The sequence below is a fragment of the Pangasianodon hypophthalmus genome, chromosome 28 (genome assembly GCF_027358585.1).
Source record: "Pangasianodon hypophthalmus isolate fPanHyp1 chromosome 28, fPanHyp1.pri, whole genome shotgun sequence".
NCBI lineage: Eukaryota > Metazoa > Chordata > Actinopteri > Siluriformes > Pangasiidae > Pangasianodon > Pangasianodon hypophthalmus.
In genome coordinates, this window is record NC_069737.1 from 3,662,245 (window position 1) to 3,685,246 (window position 23,002).

At 37.4% G+C, this 23,002-nt stretch overlaps 1 protein-coding gene across 12 annotated transcripts in view; it reads right to left on the reverse strand.

Annotated features, from left to right (window-relative positions):
- The window catches only part of LOC113545763 (adhesion G protein-coupled receptor L3), a 289,900-nt gene that overhangs the window by 163,694 nt on the left and 103,204 nt on the right, over nucleotides 1–23,002 (reverse strand). The window lies entirely within an intron of this gene.

A 23,002-nucleotide genomic window follows, 5' to 3' on the forward strand; every position in this document is an offset into this window, starting at 1 on the left:
GAAACAATGTAAATGCACCCCACAATGGTCCTTCAGGTCCTATTATGTATCTTAACAATGTTCCTTTACATTAATGTTCCACTAACTAAAGCTACAAGGGATGTATCCTTTAGGGGTGGCATGCATTATGTCTTAAAACTCCATTTAGTGGCTTAGTAGTTTGATCCCCAGTGTATAAAATGTTAAGTTACTTCCAACAGTGGTCAGTCCTTAGGGTGAAATCTTTTAACTTATATAAGTTGTAATGGTAATGCATCTCTAGGTCCTCTAACTAAAGATGGGTAGCACCCGAGTCACAAAACCACAAATTAGGGTGTTTTTGTTTTTTTCCCCTGAGTGGCTCCATTAAGAAGCAAAGAACCTCTGAGGAAACTTTTATTTTCTTTCTACAGTACAAAGATATTCCAGTTTCACACTTATCTGGGGAATACTACCTGGAAAACTAGAAGAATACATTTCCAAGGCATGCTTTTTTTCCTGCTCATACTCTGTCTACAGTCTTACGGGAGAAAAAAAGAGGTTCCGGCAAGGGTAGCCAAGTAGTCAAGAAGCTAACACAAATATTACTTCATAACCCTGTCTGAAATCCTGTCAGGTTAGCTTACATCAGCCATGTAGCTAACATTAGCAGTGAAAATGAGGCAAATTTGGACATGACTTTAAAATCCTGTCGGAAATCCTCTTCGTTTAGCTTATATCAGTAATGAATGTTAGCAGTGTGAATTAGCATTTTAGAATTTATACATATAACTTAAAAAATCCTGTCGGAAATCCTGTCAGATTAGCTTGTGTTAGCCAGAAAACTTCTGTTAATAGTGAAAATGATTAACATTTATAAATATGAGTTTGAAATCCTGTCAGAAATTTGGTCAGGTTAGCTTATGTTAACCATCTAGCTAACATTATCAGTGAAAATAATAGACAGTTAGGGAAATGACTTAAAAACCCTGTCAGAAATTGTGTTTGTTTAGCTTATATTAGCAGTGAATGTTAGCAGTGTGAATTATTAGCATTTAGAAATATGACTTTAAAAATCCTGTCAGAGATTCTGTCAAGTTAGTTCACATTAGCCACTATTAGTCACACTAGTCACTAGTCAATATTCATGAATATGACTTACAAATTCTGTTAGAAATCCTGTCAGGTTAGCTTATGTTAACCATCTAGCTAACATTATCAGTGAAAATAATAGACAATTAGGAACACTACTTAAAAATCCTGTCAGAAATCCTGTTTATTTGGCTTATATTAGCAGTAAATGTTAGCAGTGTGAATTATTAGCATTTAGAAATATGACTTTAAAAATCCTGTCAGAAATCCTGTGTGTTTGGTTTATATTAGCAATAAATGTTAGCAGTGTGAATTATTAGCATTTATAAGCATGACTTCAAATATCCTGTCATGAATCCTGTCAGGTTAGCTTATGTTAAGCATGTAGCTAGCATTATCAGTGAAAATAACAGACATTTATGAATAAGGCTTCCATTTTGTTTTCGTTTATATTAACGCCTCTGTATCTCTGTACCTCTGTACCTTTAGTCAGTTATTAGCATTTATAAATATGACTTACAAATCCTGACAGAAATCCTGAATGAAAAGCTTATGCTAATCATGTAGCTAGCATTATCAGTGACAATAACAGACAATTAGGAATTAAAAATCCTTTCAGAAATTTGGTCGGGTTAGCGTATATCACCCATCTAGCTAACATGAACTGTGAAAATGCTAGACAACAATTAACAATTAATGACTTAAAAATCCTGCCAGAAATCCTGTTTATTTGGTTTATATTAGCAATAAATGTTAGCAGTAGCTTATATTAACCATGTAGCTAGCATTATCAGAGTAAAGTATGTAATTATAATAGTTTTTATTAGCACCTCTGTATCTCTGTACCTCTGTAGCTTTAGTCAGAGGATCTAGAGATGAACTGTAGCTTTACTACTTATACAAGTTAAAAGTGACAAATGTTTGTGCCTTAAACTTTAGTGGGTTTTTTTTCCCCTAAATGACTCCATTATAGCTATTACTACTATGACTGTTTGTTGCTGGTGGTGTGTGTTGTTTTGCAGTCACAGATTGAAAGATGAGACAGATCAGCAGTAGGAGACATGATTGAAAACACTTTCATACTTTGAGGAGTTAATAGATTATTCATGACAAAGCTTTTTTTTTTCAATCTTGATGATGACACACGATGAACAAATCACACTCGATGGTAATGTGTGTGTGTGTGTGTGTCTGTTTGATTGTCTCAATCCGTTAGTATTACACTGTACATCTATCTGAGCAGTCTAATTTCCCACATGCTGCACAAACTATTCATTCTCATCTGTGACTACAAGCACCAGAAATCATTTCATTTTACACACACACACACACACACACACACACACACACACACACACACACAAAGGTTTGTCTTACTATCCTTCTGAGGACCATCCACTGAAATAATTATAAATGCAGGTAATTAATGCTAAATCTAACTATAAAATTACCTTCTGTAACTAAAAGGAAATCTTTTGACTCTTTTACCTTTTTTTCAAAAAAAAAAAGCCGCAGGTGTAAAAACAGCCCCCACACACAAGCACCAAAAGACATTCACAGAGCCATATATACTATGTATATATAGCAAAAAGGGATACTGAGACTCACAGTGATACAGTATTAATCACTGGAGTAGAGCTCTTAAAGATGGCATTAGTGTCTCTCTGTTTCACCAGACACTTAAACATCACCTTCAGCAAAGCACTCAAACGTACAAATTGCCTCTTGGCAGACACAGTTGAAATTACAATTAAAAACTGCAGTGAATTGACAACAAGCTCAATGTACCATGAATGTGGGTAGAAAGAAAATGAGAGTGTTGCAACTTCAGAACCTCTCGTTTCTCCTCCCCGTGTTCATTTTCACCAATCAATTGGCACGTGTTAGTCTTTCGTGGTGTGAACATCTACAGTTTGTTATGGATCAATATGCAACACTGAAAGAAAATATGTTCACAGACGCTGAAAATTCCATAACAACTTAGCTTGCAGATGTTCGTCTGGCTGGAAAAGTCTTTCTGCAATTTAAGGCTTCGTTTTGAAATCAAGATATGATCAAACAAACAAGCAATGGAGGCACGGTGATGGAAGACAGGAATGTTTTAAATGCAGCTCTCTGGAGAATATTCTGGCCATATATATATATATATATATATATATATATATATATATATATATATATATATGTATATATATATATATATATATATATATATATATATATACATGCATATATACACACACATACACACACAGTTGGGCTTAAGTTTAATACGCCTTGCAGAATCTGCAAAAAGTTAATAGTTTTAAAAAAAATTATAGGGATCATAAAAATTGCATTTTGTTTTTTTATTTATTACTGCCCTGTATAAGCAATTTCACAAAACAAATGTTCACAAATAGTCCACAAGACACAATAATAGCTGAATTTACACAAATGAACCAGTCCAAAAGTTTACATACGATTGATTTTTAATACTGCGTGTTGTTACCTGGATGATCAACGACTGTTTTTATGTTTTGTGTTAGTTGTTCATCAGTCCCTTGTTTGTCCTGAGCAGTTAAACTGCCCACTGTTCTTCATGAAAATCCTCCAGGTCCTGAATATTATTTGGTTTTCCAGCATCTTCTGCATATTTGACCCCTTTCCAACAGCGGCTATATGATGCTGAGATCCATCTTTTCATACTGAGGACAACTGAGGGACTCACACACAGCTATTACAAAAGGTGCAAACATTCACTGATGCTCAAGAAGGCAATACACTATATTAAGAGCCAGGGGGATGTAAACATTTGAACAGAATGATTGGTGTTAATTGTTATTATTTTGTCTTCTGGGAAACATAAATAATGTAGCTTCTGAAGGTCAGTACTAAATGAAAAAATAAGATATATATATATATATATATATATATATATATATATATATATATATATATATATATATATATACACTATATTACCAAAAGTATTCGGTCCACCCATCCAAATGATCAGAATCAGGTGTCCTAATCACTTGGCCTGGCCACAGGTGTATAAAATCAAGCACTTAGGCATGCAGACTGTTTTTACAAACATTTGTGAAAGAATGGGCCGCTCTCAGGAGCTCAGTGAATTCCAGCGTGGAACTGTCATAGGATGCCACCTGTGCAACAAATCCAGTCATGAAATTTCCTCGCTCCTAAATATTCCACAGTCAACTGTCAGCTTTATCATAACAAAATGGAAGAGTTTGGGAACAACAGCAACTCAGCCACGAAGTGGTAGGCCACGTGAACTGACGGAGAGGGGTCAGCGGATGCTGAAGCGCATAGTGCAAAGAGGTCGTCGACTTTCTTCACAGTCAATTGCTACAGAGCTCCAAACTTCACGTGACCTTCAGATTAGCCCAAGTACAGTACGCAGAGAGCTTCATGGAATGGGTTTCCATGGCCGAGCAGCTGCATCCAAGCCACACATCACCAAGTGCAATGCAAAGCATCGGATGCAGTGGTGTAAAGCACGCCGCCACTGGACTCTAGAGCAGTGGAGACGCGTTCTCTGGAGTGATGAATCACGCTTTTCCATCTGGCAATCTGATGGACGAGTCTGGGTTTGGAGGTTGCCAGGAGAACGGTACATTTCGGACTGCATTGTGCCGAGTGTGAAATTTGGTGGAGGAGGAATTATGGTGTGGGGTTGTTTTTCAGGAACTGGGCTTGGCCAGTGAAAGGAACTTTGAATGCTTCAGGATACCAAAACATTTTGGACAATTCCATCCTCCCAACCTTGTGGGAACAGTTTGGAGCGGGCCCCTTCCTCTTCCAACATGACTGTGCACCAGTGCACAAAGCAAGGTCCATAAAGACATGGATGACAGAGTCTGGTGTGGATGAACTTGACTGGCCTGCACAGAGTCCTGACCTGAACCCGATAGAACACCTTTGGGATGAATTAGAGCGGAGACTGAGAGCCAGGCCTTCTCGACCAACATCAGTGTGTGACCTCACCAATGCGCTTTTGGAAGAATGGTCAAAAATTCCTATAAACACACTCCTCAACCTTGTGGACAGCCTTCCCAGAAGAGTTGAAGCTGTAATAGCTGCAAAAGGTGGACCGACATCATATTGAACCCTATGGGTTAGGAATGGGATGGCACTTAAGTTCATATGTGAGTCAAGGCAGGTGACCGAATACTTTTGGTAATATAGTGTATATATATATATATATATATATATATATATATATATATATATATATATATATATATATGCTTCTCTTCTGTAATGGGTGTTAAATAATTTTGAAGTTAAAAAAATAATAATTAAAAATTTTTTTAAAGAATTACTGTACCTCTCTGGTGCACTAATTCAATATTTTTACATTTTAAACAAAACAAAAGCAAGAAAAATGAAAACAAAAAAATGTCAAAAAGTAAAAGAAAGCAAAAAAAAGAACAGAGGGTATAAATATTTTTAAAAAAGAAAAAAGAACAGAGGGTAAAAATATTTAAAAATAAAAAATAGCTAATGGTAAAAATATTGTTTTACAATTTTTTTTGTTTTGTTTTACAGCAAATATACACGTCTAATCTAACCTTTAAAGTTACGCTGTATGTGTGTGAAACATTAAGAGTCCCTCAGACATTATGGAAGTTGATTCCATAAAGATCTAAAAAATCTGAAAATAAAATAATTTCTTATACAGTGTTCAAAAATGGATAATAAATAAATAAACAAATAAATAAATAAGAGTGAGTTTCTATTTAGCTACGAATTACTGAGTTCTGCTTCCAACTTTGCATTAAGATGTATAATTATTAAAATGTTAAAATGTATGAATATCAGTGAATGTTTGTATTTTGCAGTTTGCTCTTATAGTAATTTATGTGCTACAGATAAGACAATATTACTAATGCAAAGCTTGTAATATATACATTGTTTTGCATTGATTATTACTTAAGTGTCTGGGAAAAAAAGGCACTTCCTTGAATGGTTGTGAGTGCTGTACATGACATGCAGATCAAAGTATCTGTCAAGGTTTATGCCCTCTCCGCTGACCTGTGACCTCTGTATTGATCACTGATCTGGTCAAGCTACATGACCTTCAATACAGATACCCTGAGGGGATGGGGTAAAAAATGGGAGGGAGATGAAGTTATGCATTCTACAGTGAGTACAGAAGTAACCCAAGTCCAGCTGTGACCTCTGATATTAACACCCAGAGATTAAACTAAAAGGCTACCGTAGAACTGAGCTTATATTTGGTTTGTCTAAATGGCAAGTGGAGCTGAGCTCCGGTACTTTAACTGGGTAGAAACGTAAACCACAGCAAGGCAAACTGAGATCACTGTTCTAGTTTTAAACCCTTACTGCATTTTTACTTACGTGTCTAGATAAATTAAACCCTTAGGATGGAAATATACTGTAGTTACTGACAAGTTGAGTCAATACTTCATATAATAAGACATGAATTAAAAATGTACAGTTTCTTACAGGCTTAATTTAACTAACGGTAATAGCTACCTTTTAATATGTGCATATGAGAATATTGGTATCAAGATGATACAAAAAATATAATATTCTTTTCTGGGAAAAACAGGCAATGTCAGCCATAAATCCACAATTTGTTTCGATTATTAAAATTATTACGAAGTAGGAGTTAACAATTTGATGAATAATATGTTACTCTTTTTTACATAATAACAATAATAATAATAATTATTATTATTTATTTATCTATTTATTTATTTATTCAACATTTAAAAATTAAATCGAAAATTCCCAGCGACTTGATTTTGATTTGACTTGATTTTTCTCTCAGTCAGGGCTCTTTAGAGAAAAGAGAAAATAGAAAAGCTCAACATCAGTGCAGCATAAACTGCAGTTTTACAAGTTTAATGTATAATTGCATAACACATTCATGTGCAATGTGCGGTTCTATAGACTATAGATGGCAATTTTCTTGCCTCACTGATTCACAAATCGTCACAGTATTTATGAAGAAGCAGGCTGATTGCCCCCCTCTCTCTCTCTCTCTCTCTGTGTGTGTGTGTGTGTGTGTGTGTGTGTGTGTGAGAGAGAGAGAGAGAGAGTAATCAGCCCCAGATTAGTGAGGTTTCGGTCAGATTAGAGAGGTTCAAATAATTTGGGCTGAAGAAAATCGCTCTTCTTGTGGTCATTACAAACTGAAGCAGCTCTCAACATTCAACTGTCCTCTCCTCCCCTCTCTCCTTCCTCTTGCCCTTCCACCCTGAGACCAAGAGTGACATTTAAAAGTCATCAACACAATCTTATGGGCCACACACACACACACACACACACACACACACATCAGCCCAAGGGCCTGGCCTTCATTATCTCACACAAAAAAGGAGAAAAACTGTCGAAATAAACGGCTGAGGGATTTACCTTCTTCTTCTCTCTCTCTCTCTCTCTCTCTCTCTCTCTCTCTCTCTGTGTGCGTTTGTGCATGTTGAAAGAAGGACCGCAGAGGATTGATGGCTGTGTTTTAAGACTCTTTCTGCATTGTGTCATGACTGACAGCCTCAGACAATAAGAGCGCAGGCCGTCTGTTTGTTCCTGAACCACTCAGTTTAAACAGATTGCAGCAGGAACGCAGCTCTCTTTTACACTCATCCCGCTAAACACACTTCAAAGAGCGTCTCGCACGGGGCGTCATTAACTCGCACCATTTTATAGTGAGATATTCTTAAAGGGGAATAAACACTCTCACTATTAATATAAACTTTAGTCACTCACACAGTCACATACTTCCATAATCCATATTATTATTATTCGAGGAAAACGGCACTAATCACAGGAATCTAACTTTTCTCTAATTCTTCCTCCTACACCTGAAATCCTTAAATAGATCGTTTTTAGATTTCTTTTCTTTCAGCTTTGCGTTTTGATCTTGTAAGCCATTTCTTTTTCCATCTAACAAACATTTTAAGATATTTACATACCAAATAATGTTCTAACAAAAAGGTCCTGCAAAAACTATTTGACTGTGTGTGTGTGTGTGTGTGTGTGTGTAGGGCAGCTGTCTTAAGCCTCTTTCATACCCAGAACCTGGGACATTATCAACATGCTTTATACCGTATATGGTAATGTTTAAACTTTGCACCTCTTACGCTATTTTACTCGAAAATTATATTTTGTCCTCAACACGACAGCCACCAGCTCTTTCATTTATCTCATTTTCTTCTCTTTCCGGTGACTTTTGTTGGTCCTGCTATCGTCACTTCACTGTGCTAATGTGTAATGTTTAAATGAGCTGCTTCAAAACACATCAGTGTGTGTTTCTCAGAAATCTATCGTGAACGCTCATGATAATTTCTCATTCTCATTTGTCCAATTAGAATGCTTCATCAATCATCCTGGGACTTCAGCTCTGCCTTGTGTTCACACTTAACCCCTTCTGCTTTAATTAGTGTTAAATCTTTAGGACCATGCCTGAAAGGTTAAAGTCACTCATATAGTGTGAATGGAGCTTTAGACACTTCATCTGTCAACGTCACTGGCTACCATTTTTACGCCTATTAATATCATCTCACGTTAGTTTTTAGCATGCTGCACACGAGTTATATAATATCACGTGTCTATTTAATGCACTTGCTCTAATACGTTATGGCTTCTGTAGTAACAACCAACACAGCGACTTACGTGGTGGACATTCCACAAAAATAGTTTTAAATAAAGTGTGAAATTGTTGATATGGTGAAGTTTTGAGGACTAATTTATGAATGGACCACATTTTTAATATTCATTTTTGGAAGGAGTCTCCAGTGTCAGCACTTTGTAACAATCAGAGGTAAAGCAGTAACTAAGTTTTCCGAGTTTGAGAAGTCTTCAGGACAAAGGACTTCTGACAAGCTGTTTTATTAAGAGACAAAAGAGAGGCTGTTGAGGGACACACTGTTTACAGCTAATAACATAAGTAATAACAGGAATTAACTTGTTATGCATACATTCAAAACTGCAGTATCAGAGGAATAAAGCGCTTCAGGCCGTGCTGCCCTGTTATCGGAAAATAATCAACTTGGGTTTGTTCGCATCGGGCCACAACAGACTATCCGTTTTATTCCTTATTTACTTGTTAGTTTATTAGTTGATAAACTAATATTTATCCTGAACTAGTGGCAGCTATTTTGCTGCTTCTGAACACAACTAGGCTACTGTTTGTTAAGTAACTAAAACTAGCTTTGGAGTCTAGAAGGGTGCTAGCTAGCTACACAAGCTGCGAGATCATGTTACATTAGCTAGCTTATTGTACCCACAGAATGTTCTGGAAATCTACCAACATTCACACACATTTGTAAACGTAATGTTACTCTTCAGTCCTAGTGACAGTTTGGTCTGCCATGTTGGTCAAACCTTTTATGGACCAGAACAGGATTGCTTATATCGAGAAAGCAGACCTGTCAAACTTTACATATTTTCCGCATTTTAACATCAGAGTATGCTGGTTGAGTTATCACTCAAAAATAGGCAAAAAAGTCTTCATTTTTTTACCCCAATAAAATCCAATAGGATCCAAACAACATATGAATTTGGAATGACTGACAACTGCATAGGTGTTTTGTACTCTCTGATATTATCTGACTCCACTGGAAGCCCCGCCCCCTTCCATCCATTTCACATTAGTAATGTTTTGGCTGGTGCTCTCGTCTCAACTCGATTTTCCCACTTGAAAAATGCACTAACGCGACATCCTCACTCTCTGTCAAGGTTAATGGAGAACATTCTGAGTACATTAATGTGAAATAAAATCAATTAATGCGTTCGCCTGAGCGAACATTGAGCAAGTATATACAGAAGTTAACATCATATTTATTAGGGATGCACCAATATTTTACCCATTTTTGGTGAAAAGAGGCCAATCATTATACACTTTCTATGAGGGACATTAGACAAGCTATTTATTTAGCAGGTTGGAGAAGGACGTACGAAGTACTGCTCTCAAATTTGCCACGATACAGATGCTCAGAATGAGACAGGATTTATGTTAGAAGCTGTCCAAGCATATTGCCTATCAAGGGAGCAGCCTAATGATTGAAACACAACCACTGCTTCCATTATATTATAGAGTTTAGGCTCAAACCAAAACTATAATACACTGAAATCCCTGTGTAAAAAAGCAATGGCACAAAATTCAATCCTTCATTGTAAAGTCATCATTTATGAAATCGGGCCGCTGAACAGATTTGTAATCTGACACCGTTTTTGCATGAGGACCACCATGGGGAGACGTTTTAAATTTTTAAGGCGACATATTGTAAAGCTGTCAAATTAAATTAAACCCAGGATGAGGCTGAAATACATGCAGCCAGTATTATAACTCTTCTCTTTCTGTCTTTCTAACTGGCCACAGGAGTCTGTATGAAATAGTGCACTGGATTTAAGCCCTCTCAGGCAATATTAAACATATGGAACCCATATCTGACTCGTCATCTGCTGCCCAGAATGGGTTTCTCATTTCTGCCTCTTTTTTAACTATACAGGCTTCAGATTGATAAACCAGACAGAGTGAAATTCTGTGTGTCTGTGTGTGTGAGTGTGTGTGTGTGTGACAGTTTAAGCTCATCACAGAGACATGGTAAATGCTGTCGTTTTGTACACAATGAACAGAAAGCGAGTGAGTGTGTGGATTTGTATGACGAGTGCATAAGACGATTTAAGCTCATCAGACAGACATGGTAAACAGTGTCTTTACCTCTTATCGTGAGGTTCACGCTGTTCTGTAGAGACAGAGTGCGAGGGAGAGCTTGTGTGTGTGTGTGTGTGTGTATTAGGTGTGGGTAAGCCAGTTAAAACTCAGCAGACGGGAATGATAAACACTGTCTTTACCCCTCGCCGCTGCGTTCACAGTGTCCTGCAGAGGTGCTGATTAATTAACGCGTGAATCAAAGTGTCCTGATTATAGAGGAAGCCGAGTCACCCACCTTCTCAGAGCTTAACGGTCCACCAACATAGTCATTTAAACCACTCTTTTGTGGTTTCGCTATAATCTTAGGTTCACACTTGCAAGAGACAAGTCTCTCTTGTCGCTTATAGTTGTAGCATCCACAATCACTTGTGATTGTGCACTTCATGCTAGTTAAACACAAATTAAATACACATATTACGTTTTAGGCTTCATATTAGCTTCGTTAGCAGTGCTAGCTAACTGCACTAGCTACGTACAGTCATCAGCGAAGCACTAACAATCACTGCTACTTCTTCCAAGCTTTGTTTTTCTTTGTAATTTCTCTATATACATTTAATGACAGGTCATACAGTATATGACAGTATATGACAGGTCAGATAGTATACTTACATAATTGTACTAAGTTCTGAGTGGGGAACTAAAGAAACGTCGGACCACGTTTACCACATGATTGAAACAAGGAATCATTTGTGCCAATTGTCTGATTTGTCGCTTTACTGATTCATACCTAATTCGCATAGAATTGAAATAAAATCTCAATTTCCCAGTGTGATGAGCAGTGCTTTCGCGTGATTAGTTTTTATAGCTCTGTATGCTTTTGTTATTGTTTTGGTTTCATTGTCTCCTCCCCTATTTCTCTGTTTGCTGTCATCAGTGTCTTGTTTTAAATTAATCATGATGTGTATATATTTCCAGTTTACGCACTTGGTCCTTGTGTGTTCTTGCTTCTCGCATTCTAGTTATTATGTGGATGTGTTATTGTTTGTTATTTTATTAGTATACATTTATTATTAAAAACCTTCACGCACTTGTATCCTGGTTTCCCGCATTTCCTGATTTCGAGTTTCACGCAATTCAAATGTCACCATCACTGAAACTGAGGCTCCCTGTTGAACAAGGACGTAGAAGATGAAGTAATTTTTCGTGTTGTTTCTTGCTAGTGTAAACGTAGTGTAACGAGTGGGAGCACTAGTAACATTGAAGTTTTAGCAAATGCTTTAGGAAATATTACAAAAATGAACAGTTCAAGAGTTTTGGGATGATTAAGAGTTCTTGGCTTCCTAAAACCTGAAACTATTTCTGAGAAGGTAGCGCTCAGTTACAAGAGTCTACATAATACCTTCTTCAAATGGACAACTAAATAACACTATGGGTTTTACATTTAACATTTTTTAGAATAATTACACTAAACTAGCACAGACACACTCAGAAAGCACTCCTCAATGCATCGGATCTGTTCCGAGTGAAGGCAAAGTTCAAGACTGGGTTGGAAAAATGTAAACCGAAACCCAATACCTGAAAGAACCTAGCCAGATTCAAATAACGACAATATTGCAACAGGGTTTTTTTTCTTAACATATATCAGAGTCACATAATGGTGATGATGTGTTACAGCTTAACAAGTGATATTAATTAGCAATAAAATGCACACTTCCAAAAGCTCTTCAGTCTCTTGAACCTGAAAACCTGCTGAATAACACTGCTATAACACTGACAATCATAATTACGCTGTAGCAACAGAATTGTATATGTATTTTCACTGTGCCCTAAAGTGATTTTTCACTATTTATGAGACTTTTATGAATATTATACCAATATCATAATATCATTTCACTGACCTGTATGTTAACGTGACTTCAAAATTGATGAAAGCTGTTATTTTATAGCACCTTATCTGGTGGACTAAGCCTTTAAGAATTCTTACTTAGGTTTATATCAGTTGTATGGCATATCATGAACACTACCCTCAAGTAAAGGTTATTTATACAGTTAATGAGGGCAAGACACAAGAATGTAAACTCAGAGTGTTATTCATTAATGGTAATCCAAGTATCATAGTGAAAGCTTCAAGTAGAGGTCAGAGCACAGGCAGGTCAAAAAGGAAGAATCAAAACAAGAATGGAGGTATGAGTCAGAAAATCAGAAGAAGGAAAGCAATCAAAGTGAGACACGGAACAGGTGAGCACAATCAGTAACATACCAACCAAAATAACAGCACTGTGTCAGAATAAACAAAAGAACAAAACATGACATGAATGTAGCGCTCTCTAGTATGCCAAGAAATGTGCTGAAGGAGAATATGCGCCAATAAATAAAATGTATAAAAATATATTCAAATGTAATGAATTTATTATAAATTTAAATGTATCACTCTTTCTGCCCCCCCCCATTTATCATCATGATTTGTCTTCTTCTCCAACATTCATGTCTGCCTTCTTCAACTAGAAAACACGTTCTCAACATTCTTTCCAGCACACCAAAAATGCATGTTTGACCCTTGTTAATCAGTCTCCACTGATTGGTTATTTAACCGGACCCTCCAGCTGAAAGACGCTAATCAGCCTCTATTGACTGAATCCAAAAACCCTCCCGAGCTCGTCTGGAAACACAGACGGCGGGAGAGGGGTTGATATTTTGGTTTGCTTGATTGCTGAAAGCAGAGTGACAGGACTCTTACACTTGACTGATAGCTTCTGATGGCTTGACCAATGAACCAACTAAGCTAATTAGCCTCAATCTGTCTGCTGAACTAGCTCTACTCTCACGCCCTCTCTGCCTTGCACAGGCTATTTGTTTTCCTTCCGCCTTTCCAGCATTGACATTTCTGAACATCGCGGCTGGCCACCGGAGTGAGAGTAACCTTCGAGGCAAGAGAACGTGTTCGCCTCTCCTGTCAGTCAGAAGAAGCAAGAGGGAAATTAGCCTAGCGTGTTGGGAAATTAGCCATCGGCACATCGTGGGAATAGAGATGCATGAGCAGACGTGCAGGCGAGGATTGTGTGAATAATAATTTAACCACTCCGGATCGCACCTTGGCTCTGCTAACTTACAAATGCACGGTTTCTTGCTAGGTGAAAAAAAATTACCATTAGCAGTCTGTCTTTGTGCTAGCACAGCTAAAACTCAAGAAGTTTCAATATGAGGTAAACCTCTGGTCAGGGCCGAACAAGGAAACTTTACTAATGAAAGGTTTTAGTACTTTTTCTGATGAAATTCCAAGCAAGAAATACATTATAGATGTACAAAATGTATAATTTCATCCATACTATGTGTGAAGGCCTGGGAAAACCCTTCACATGATGAACCTTTCACATTGTCTATAGATTTGAAAACAGATATTTCTCTTTTGTACAGCAAGTGAAGTCTGGTTCACCCCAAAAGTGAAAAGGGAGAAAATCGCACATAAAGATTCCATTCAGATTCCGGGATAGGAGCATCGTAGACTATTTGACAGCTTTTATCATTATTTATTAGACAAACTGAACTGATTAGCTTCATGTCTGTTTAGCTACAGCATATACACAGCTATGCAATAATAAAAGAATGACTATGTGAGGAAATCACACTTAGCTAGCGAGATTTTAGGCATCTTTACACATGTTTAGGCATTTTTTAAACTGGCTCTTTACATAATATGATGTTTGCATGAAGATAGCCTAAGCAAGATTTTATTATTTATAAATCAAAACATTTTCACATCCACATTTTGGTGAAATATATTTATGGGTTCTCAAAGTTGAGATGTCAAAATAGGCAGAAAGACAAGTTTTGCTGTATTTTTTGGTTGATTTCAACACCAACAGCAACATCTGATGGGTTTTCTCAGACCACCATACATTTTTCATCATTTATATGGGAATTCATGTGAGATTAGATCTAAAGTATGGTAATGTTGGATAGGATTGAGCAGATGGTTTTGTAATAAATCAATCAGCACAATCTTATTTATACGAGACACAATACCGCACCCCTGGGGTTCCAGTAGCCACAGTCCTCTGTGTGTGTGTGTGTGTGTGTGTGTGTGTGTGTGTGTGTGTGGATAGAGGGGGTGTTGGCAGTGGTCAGTCCAGCACTCTTTGGCAATTTCCCTTTCTTTTATCTTCCTTTTTCATCTCTCTCTCTCTCTCTCTCTCTCTCTCTCTCTCTCTGGCATTCTTTCTTCAGCATCTTTTACCTCCACACTGCTGCAGGAATGTTATCATCCAAAACTAACACCACACAAAGGCACACACGCGCATACACACACACACCGAGCAATTCTGGCTTGACTTTTAACTTCCTTGGACGGCACTCAGAATTTAATTGAGGTCATCTAAACAAGATATGACAGAGAGAGAGAGAAAAAAGAAACGAATTTCCGCTCTCTCACACACTACATTCAAGCCACTCCAAATTTAGCTCTCACACATCCGATACACATCGGGGACTGGTATGTGAAATATCCATAGCAAACAGGGGTGTGATTACATATTAACACAATGGTGTACCACAATATTAAATATGAATACCACAAATCCTCTTGAGAATGTTTCAGATTTTCCAATTACATCAAGTGTTTGAAACTTTATTTATTTTGCAGATGTACATTTTGCAGCATGAGGTGCTGAAGATTTTAGAGCTAAAAAATTAATACAAATAGAATAACTTAAGAAATTTAGCGCATTAATATAAACTCCTGATTTGCCTTGAACCAATGGAGAATTCAGTAACACTGTGTTGATAGCCTAGAAAAAAATAGATTCGTTGATAGGTTTAGTTGCAATTGCGTAAACAATATAGTTAGCAGTTTTTAGTTGAGAGCGTAAACAATACAGTTAGTAGTTTTTAGATAGAGTAAACAATATAGTTAGTAGTTTTTAGATAGAGTAAACAATATAGTTGGTAGTTTTTAGATAGAGTAAACAATATAGTTGGTAGTTTTTAGTTGAGAGCGTAAACAATATAGTTGGTAGTTTTGGTTGGTAGCATAAACAATATAATTGATAGTTTTAGCTGATAGCCTAAACACCACAGTTGCTTGTTTTATTTGATAAACAATATTGTTGACGGTTTTAGTTGATAGCGTAAACATTGTTTTGCTACTTTTTGCAACACTGCTGTTGACCTATTTGGGTTTCACTGTCTATTTTGTCTATTGTTATATCCTATGTAGGGCACAAACAAAGTCAATAGGAAGCCATTTGGGATTTGCCCTAGAAGATGACGGGTTCTACTTGGATCACATGGAAGAAACATAAAATCAAAACTTTTATATTGTGGGTAAATAAATAAAAATAAATCTGAAACATGAAATTGATTCATTTTCAAAAATTTATTCAAAATGTGATGTTGCCACTTAAATCCATCAAAAAAGAATGTTTAGAAAGATTAAGAAACTTTGGCAGGTCGTTAATTCTGGTCACTTGCTACTGGACGTTTCTGTATGATTGAATAGTTTGTGCCGGCAGAGATATTTGTGACGGCCAGATATTAATCTGTGCGACAGTGCTTGACCGATTGATGGTCTGCACCAATTTTAACCTTACTTGTATGTCTGGGCTTGCATGGTCCCTGGGTAAGAATGGTAACCCAGTAAAGCTGTACTTAGGTCTGGCATAGCTCATGTGGTGGTGGTGGAAGTATGTGAAGGACTGTGTGTAATTTGCCACATGTGAAAACATGCTAAAAGCTCCTGTCAATTTCTACTACTTCAGATGTCGCTGCTGGTCAGTTGCTATTGGACATTTCTGTTTGTGTTTCCAATTAGTCTGAAAAAGCTCCAGAAGCCTGTTCTCTAGCCTGTAGGGATGAAAACAAAGCAGAGTACTGCGACTGACAAGCCTCTCCTGGCAGATCTGACTCCTCCTGCTGATATTTTTAACCAGCCCCTCATCCGGCAGTTACAAAGCCGTGATTTGATACCAATTACAGCTCAAAGCCCCTCATATTTACTTACATAATACAGACCAGAAATTAGCAATACATGCAAATTAAACGTGATTTCATGCGTAATCATAGCTCCTTTGTCTCAGCGAGCATCCAACAGCATGATTCCAGGGCTGGTATGCAAATTCATGTGGCTGTCACTTTACTCGAGTGCTGCCAACAAACTAATCTGACCCATTTAGAAAACAAAGGCTGGAAAATAGAACTTCCATTTCATCTATTTAATCTACAGAGAAGTGGAAATAGTGAAGGAGGAAAGAGGTGTTAGAGGGGAAACTGACACAAAATTGATATTTTTGGGCTGTAACCACGAGACTGGGCTGTAAAAATCCATTTAGCTATATTAATATTAGTTATTAACAGCATACTTTCATGTCATGCCATGTCATGTGACAGCACTGCAATCCTGCAATCATTCCCCACTGATCTGTTGTCGGCTCCCTAATGGTGCATGGTGTTAGGATACTCGGAAGACACCAGCTAACCAAGTAGGACTTGATGAAGGGCTACTAACTAAACCCTGAGCACTCATTGTTCAGGGAAACTTGGTTTTCTCACTGTGCACATGACATTAAATGCTTTGAATCTTTGAATCTTGAATCTTGAATCAAAAATGTATTGTTCTGACTTTGGTGAATCAAAGGATAGACTCCAGCCAATAACCAAGACTCTTCATACTTCTCTCTCAATATTCTCCACTCTACAGTACTGTCTACCAAATACAAGATTGTTTTACCACAGTCATGCTCTACACAAGCAACCAGATTACCTCATATTAACCTCTGGATCCACAGTAATGCTCTGCACATGAAACAGTCATCTCTTGGAACAAAACTGTCTGTATTTTTTGCACACTGGGCCAATGTTGGGCCACCAGGGCCAACATTTAAATCCACTTTGCCGGGTTGAGAGAAACAGTGGCAGGGTTGTCATGAAGAGTGTATCTTTTCCAGTAATTGGGACAGTGTTGGCATAACGTTGTAAAGGGAAGGCCAACATATCCACCCAAAACAGATGTGATATCAACACTGCTACCGGGGCAAGCTCTGCACATGCTTGGTACCTGTTGCTATGTAGATCAAAATTATGAAAAATGGATGACGGATTCATACAATTAATCCAACTGCCATAACCTTGGGTTTACACTTGCAATAACACCAACAAAGTGGCCAGAAGTCCTTCTTTCAATGTGAGTTGGCAATTTAATGGAAAAGGCTTTGTAGTGTTCAATTCAGTCAAATAGGTCTTTCTGCTACAAATCCATGGCAGTGATCACCATGAGCAAACATTTTTCAGCTCCTGCTGACACTAGCACACAGCGATGCCTTGTCCAGACATTTCTTTTTTTTTGGTAAAAAATAGGTAAGACACCTCATTTTCAGAGGGAAGACATTGGTTTGTGGTCAAATGAGTGGTTTTGCATATATTTTGTAGCTAATTTGCCGTTTGTACGGTTCTATAATATATTCTAGCTACTTGCCATCAAGGAAATTCATACAAAAGTCAGCCAAGTTAAGAAGGATCACCTGCCACTACTAATCAATTTGAGATTATTTCGGAAATATTACTGCTGAGTAGACCTAACACAATATCTTTAGGGATGAAGCTAACATACAGGCTTTCACTGTGTGTTGGAGGGAATTATAAATGAAGTAAAATTATTAAACAAGGTCAAACCGAAGGCGCATACCACCGCTACTAGTTTCAGCTCGACTAGCTAACTTTGTCTACTTAATAAAAGTTACTTCACAGTGAAAGGATGGAATAGAAAAACAGAATTAGCTGAAGAATGCTTATAACATGTTCAAGACAATAAACGTACTGTATGCATGGCTGAGAAAAGACTAGCTAGCAAACCTTTAGCATGAACATCTGTGGCATAGTACAGATGGATTGTTATACACACAGTTAATTTATTTTATTTTAAATCTACCAAAGTGTACTCTGAGGTAAATCTGTCTCCTGACACATCCGTTTGCCACACCGTGCATCTGGGAATTGAAAATTTTCCCAAGTATAGTCATGCTTTTCTACTTCATGTTTTTATGCTAATATTTCAGATCCAGACTGACGTCTGCCTGTGACTCAGCATCACAGAAACAAGCTGTACTGCTGTCACACAAATACAAACAACAAACAACAAACAACAAACAGGCAAGAAAGCTAAACTCCCCCTCGTCGCCCTGGCAGATTTTTCTCTCTCTGTCTGTCTCACTTTGAAGCCGAGTGTGTGTGTGTGTGTGTGTGTGTGTGTGTGTGTGTGTGTGCATTGTCTTGCAGTGAACAGATCTTTGGGACACAAACACTTCCCTATGGCCAATACTGCAGCGAGAGGAGAAGAGAGAAAGAGAACAGAGAGCGAGGGAGTCAGAGTGAGAGTGAAAGTGAGAGCAGAGGCCCCTGCACATCAAAAAAATTATTTTTGGTAGGAATACAACACGGTATGGTGTGCTGTTGTAGGAAAATAAGCTACAAATTTGACTATTTTATTCTTCGTACACAACCACAGTTTGCCAACAATTTATTAATTAAAGAAAAACACATTGTAATTTTTATCCACGAATAGTTACATTTATTTCAGTTACATTTATAGTTACTTTCATCCATCAATTATGCGGTCTGTGTCCAAGACCAGATATAAGTGAAAAGGAGAAAAGAAGAGACGACAGGGAAAACATGAGAGAAAATGTAATTCGAATCTCAGATGATTTAGTACTTATTAAAGCTTTTAACTTGTCATGTTGGACAACTTTTCAAGGACCCACAGACACCGATTTCAGTCCTCCAGCGGGGAACGCACACCTGTGCCTTGTCTGACACAGTGCTGCTTTTATAGGTTTTATCTCAGATCTGCCTCTCTCTCTCTCACACACACACACACACACAGAGACACACGCACGTGCCACACACGTCTCCCTCTACAGTACAGGAGGTCTGTCTCAATTTTTTCCCCTTTCTATCTCTCTCACACACACTCACATTTGCATCCCTCCTGTTTTCCAAAAGATACAAGGAGAAAAGAAGAGCATGAGCTGGTCACAGGGAGCGAGAGAAGGTCGGCTGATTTCCTCCACCATGGCTCTTCTTTTCCCCCGGCTGCATTAATGAGGAGATGAATGAGGTGCAGCCGTTCACCTTCAGGCAGCATGAAACAGTTTCCTTCTGTCCGACACCACACTGGATTCCACACGATACCGTCTCAATCCTCTCTCTCTTTCTCCTGCCACAGAAACTGAGTCATTTTCTATAACAGCAGCTCTGATAGTAGGTCTAATTTGCAAGGAACTAATAACCACTGACATTTAGTAACGCACTCATTCCAATATGTTACTGTTTCTATAGTGACAACTCACACAGGTACTTGTACTGTGGACACACCGCATAAACAAATTAAAACCCGTTTATAAATGTTGATATATGTAGGTGAAGTTTTTAGAAGGAGTCTCCAGTGTCAAACACTAACTTGTATTCGAAGCGTCTTAGTATAAGACATATAAGCATTCGCTCTTATTGAAAAAGAATCGACTCTAGGGTGGGAATAGCAACTCTGCTTCATGAGGGGCTGCATGACACCAACCCGTCACTGATTATTTTCCTATAACAGCATGCTATGTTGTGTTTTATTCCTTACACATACAAGATATTACTTTAATAGTTCTTCATATCATGTCTTGAGACAGTGTTGTTTTTTTTAATTATTTTGTTCTTTGGATTGTTGTCTCATTGTATATAAAATTCTATTTTTGGATTTCTTTTAAAGAAATAAAGTAAAATAGAGGTACCATGGGGATTCAAACATTTGTACTTGATTATACTTACAACAGAATGAAGACTGTTAATACTAAATCCATTAAGGATACTGAAATTGACAATTTATTTATTTCACTGACTAAAAAAAATAATAGCTACACTGATAAATTATGTAAGGCAAATGAAAACAGAAACTTGTTTTGCGGATGTTCTACAACAGCACTAGAAATGGATAAAAAATTAAATGACAATTTATCTTTATTTATTTCACTGACAAAAAAAAACAATACCTACAGGTCGTAATTTTCTATTTGCGTGATTTCTAAATATAAAAACCTCAAAAGCCTTACAGATTCTGTCTCTACTTCTCTGCTCTTCCCCTCTTCACTCTTTTCCCTTGATTTTAAATCCCTTTCAATCCATCGATCCAGACTCTTCTTCTCATCCTGAACTCCGCTATCCACCCACTGAGACTACACCACTAATTATCAAGAAAATCCACCTTAACGACCGAACGCCATGCTGAGTGCTGCTACTTGGCTCTAACAGCAACAAAACAGGGAAGGAAAAACAATCAATTACAAAGAGGCAATGCGCAACAATCCGAGGTGTGTGTGTGTGTGTGTGTGTGTGTGTGTGTGTGTGTGTGTGGTCCATGGCCAGGGTTAGGAAAGGGTCAGGCGTGGAGTATCAGCTAAATTAGCCACAGTAACAAACAAAGCAAGGAACAGTGTTGGAAAGCTGATAAATGCTTAATCCTCTCCACTCCTCATACACTGCTACAGTTCTCCAGCTGAAAAGCCTTATTGTTCAGCACAAGAGCCGAGCACAAGCACAAGAGCCGATCGACTTTATTCAGGGAAAAGGGTTTCAGTCGCGAGTTAGTTAAAGACGTTTAATCATTTAAACACCGCAATCTCTATAATCCTTAAATTACACAAACAGAACACATGACTCAAATAAACAGGTATAGTGTATATACGCACTCTAATAAATGCACCATTCATTCCAAGGGAAGTGGATTAAGCTATTTGAAGTCGTTCCACTTTCATATTTAATTTTGAACTGCGTCATAAAACGAAATTACCGAACACATGATTCAACTTAAAAAGCACTTCATGATTAGCTGATGATGTGAGTCAGGTTTGCTGCCAGTCAACATTTTGGACCTATATTTCAGCATTTTTGGTTAAACTTCAAGAAATGGTTCATTTTAACCCTGTACTGCTTACCATTGCTCTCAAGCAACAGATTATTTACTAGGCCCTGAGACCCACAGCCTAAATAAAAATAAATATTTAAAAAATCATTATTCAGGTACTTTAAGTGTCAGAATGAAAGCGTCAAATATTTTTAGGGTTCAAATCCAAAAGGTTTTATTGCGTACTTATTTAATATTAACATGAAACCTTGGTATTATAAAGTTCTCAGACTTTGTTTTCATCTTTATATTTTTTTAATTCTTATTTTATTTTGTTTTAAAAGTTTGTGGAATACTTTGGTGTAAACCTTTTCACATATATCCACTGTCATGTACATAGCACATTATTAATATATATACACAGTAGCCTATATTAGTGCATTTTTATGCCAAAAAAGTCCAATTTTGTAATTTAAATGTCTCAAATGTCTTGTTTTAGTTTTGTTTGTAATAGTGAATAAAGCATAAAAAAAAACTCCAGGTGAAATTCTAACAACTTTTCACTTGTAGTATATTATCAAATTATGGGAAAATATTAAAATGTTTACTGTAATTTAATGTTATCCAAACTGATCATTGACTTCCTGTCAGATTAGTTGAAAACTAAGTTAGAAGTTGGGAGTTGAAACAGTTTCCAGTGTGTGAAATGATGGTAGCTTGGCAAATCTCACGACCTAAAATGAAGAATGTCTAGTGCTACATAATCAGCATGTTTTCCAAGAGACAATATTACCTAAGGGGGGAAAAAACTCTATTCTAACTCTCTATTATTTCCAAATACTATTGTAATACTATTGGGTCAATTTTGTCAGACCCAGTCAAGTAATGATAGTTTACAGCTGCCAGTCAAGAGCTTTGCTTTCTGAATCAGCATCACTTCATTCAAATGCACGAGGAAAATGTACTAGACGACATTTAGAGCCCCAGACTAATACAGAAGTGCCATAATCTTCTCTGCATTGCTGTGTATATTCAACATATTGCCTTCTAGTGTAGTGTGCGTGTGTGTGTGTGTGTGTGTGTGTGTGTGTGTGTGTTTACAGCAATAAGGTAATGCAGTCAGGCCTGATTGAAGCTCAGTGTAAATCTCATTGGGATTGTGTATGCCACATTTGCATGAGAAGAGCATATGTGCAAATATGGGTATAATCCCCATGATATGAAAAATCATAACCACAGGGCTGTGTATGTGTGTGTATGTGTGTGTATGTGTGTGTGTGTGTGTGTGTGTGTGGGGGTGTGTGGGCATGTTTTTATAGCACGGTGGGAACTAAATAATCCAGACTGCATTCTTTTTGTTACTGATGTTGAGGCTGCTCAATGCTGAGCTTGTTGCCAAACGTTTGGTTTGTGTGATTTGGGCTTCAGTCGCTGAGACTGGCGTC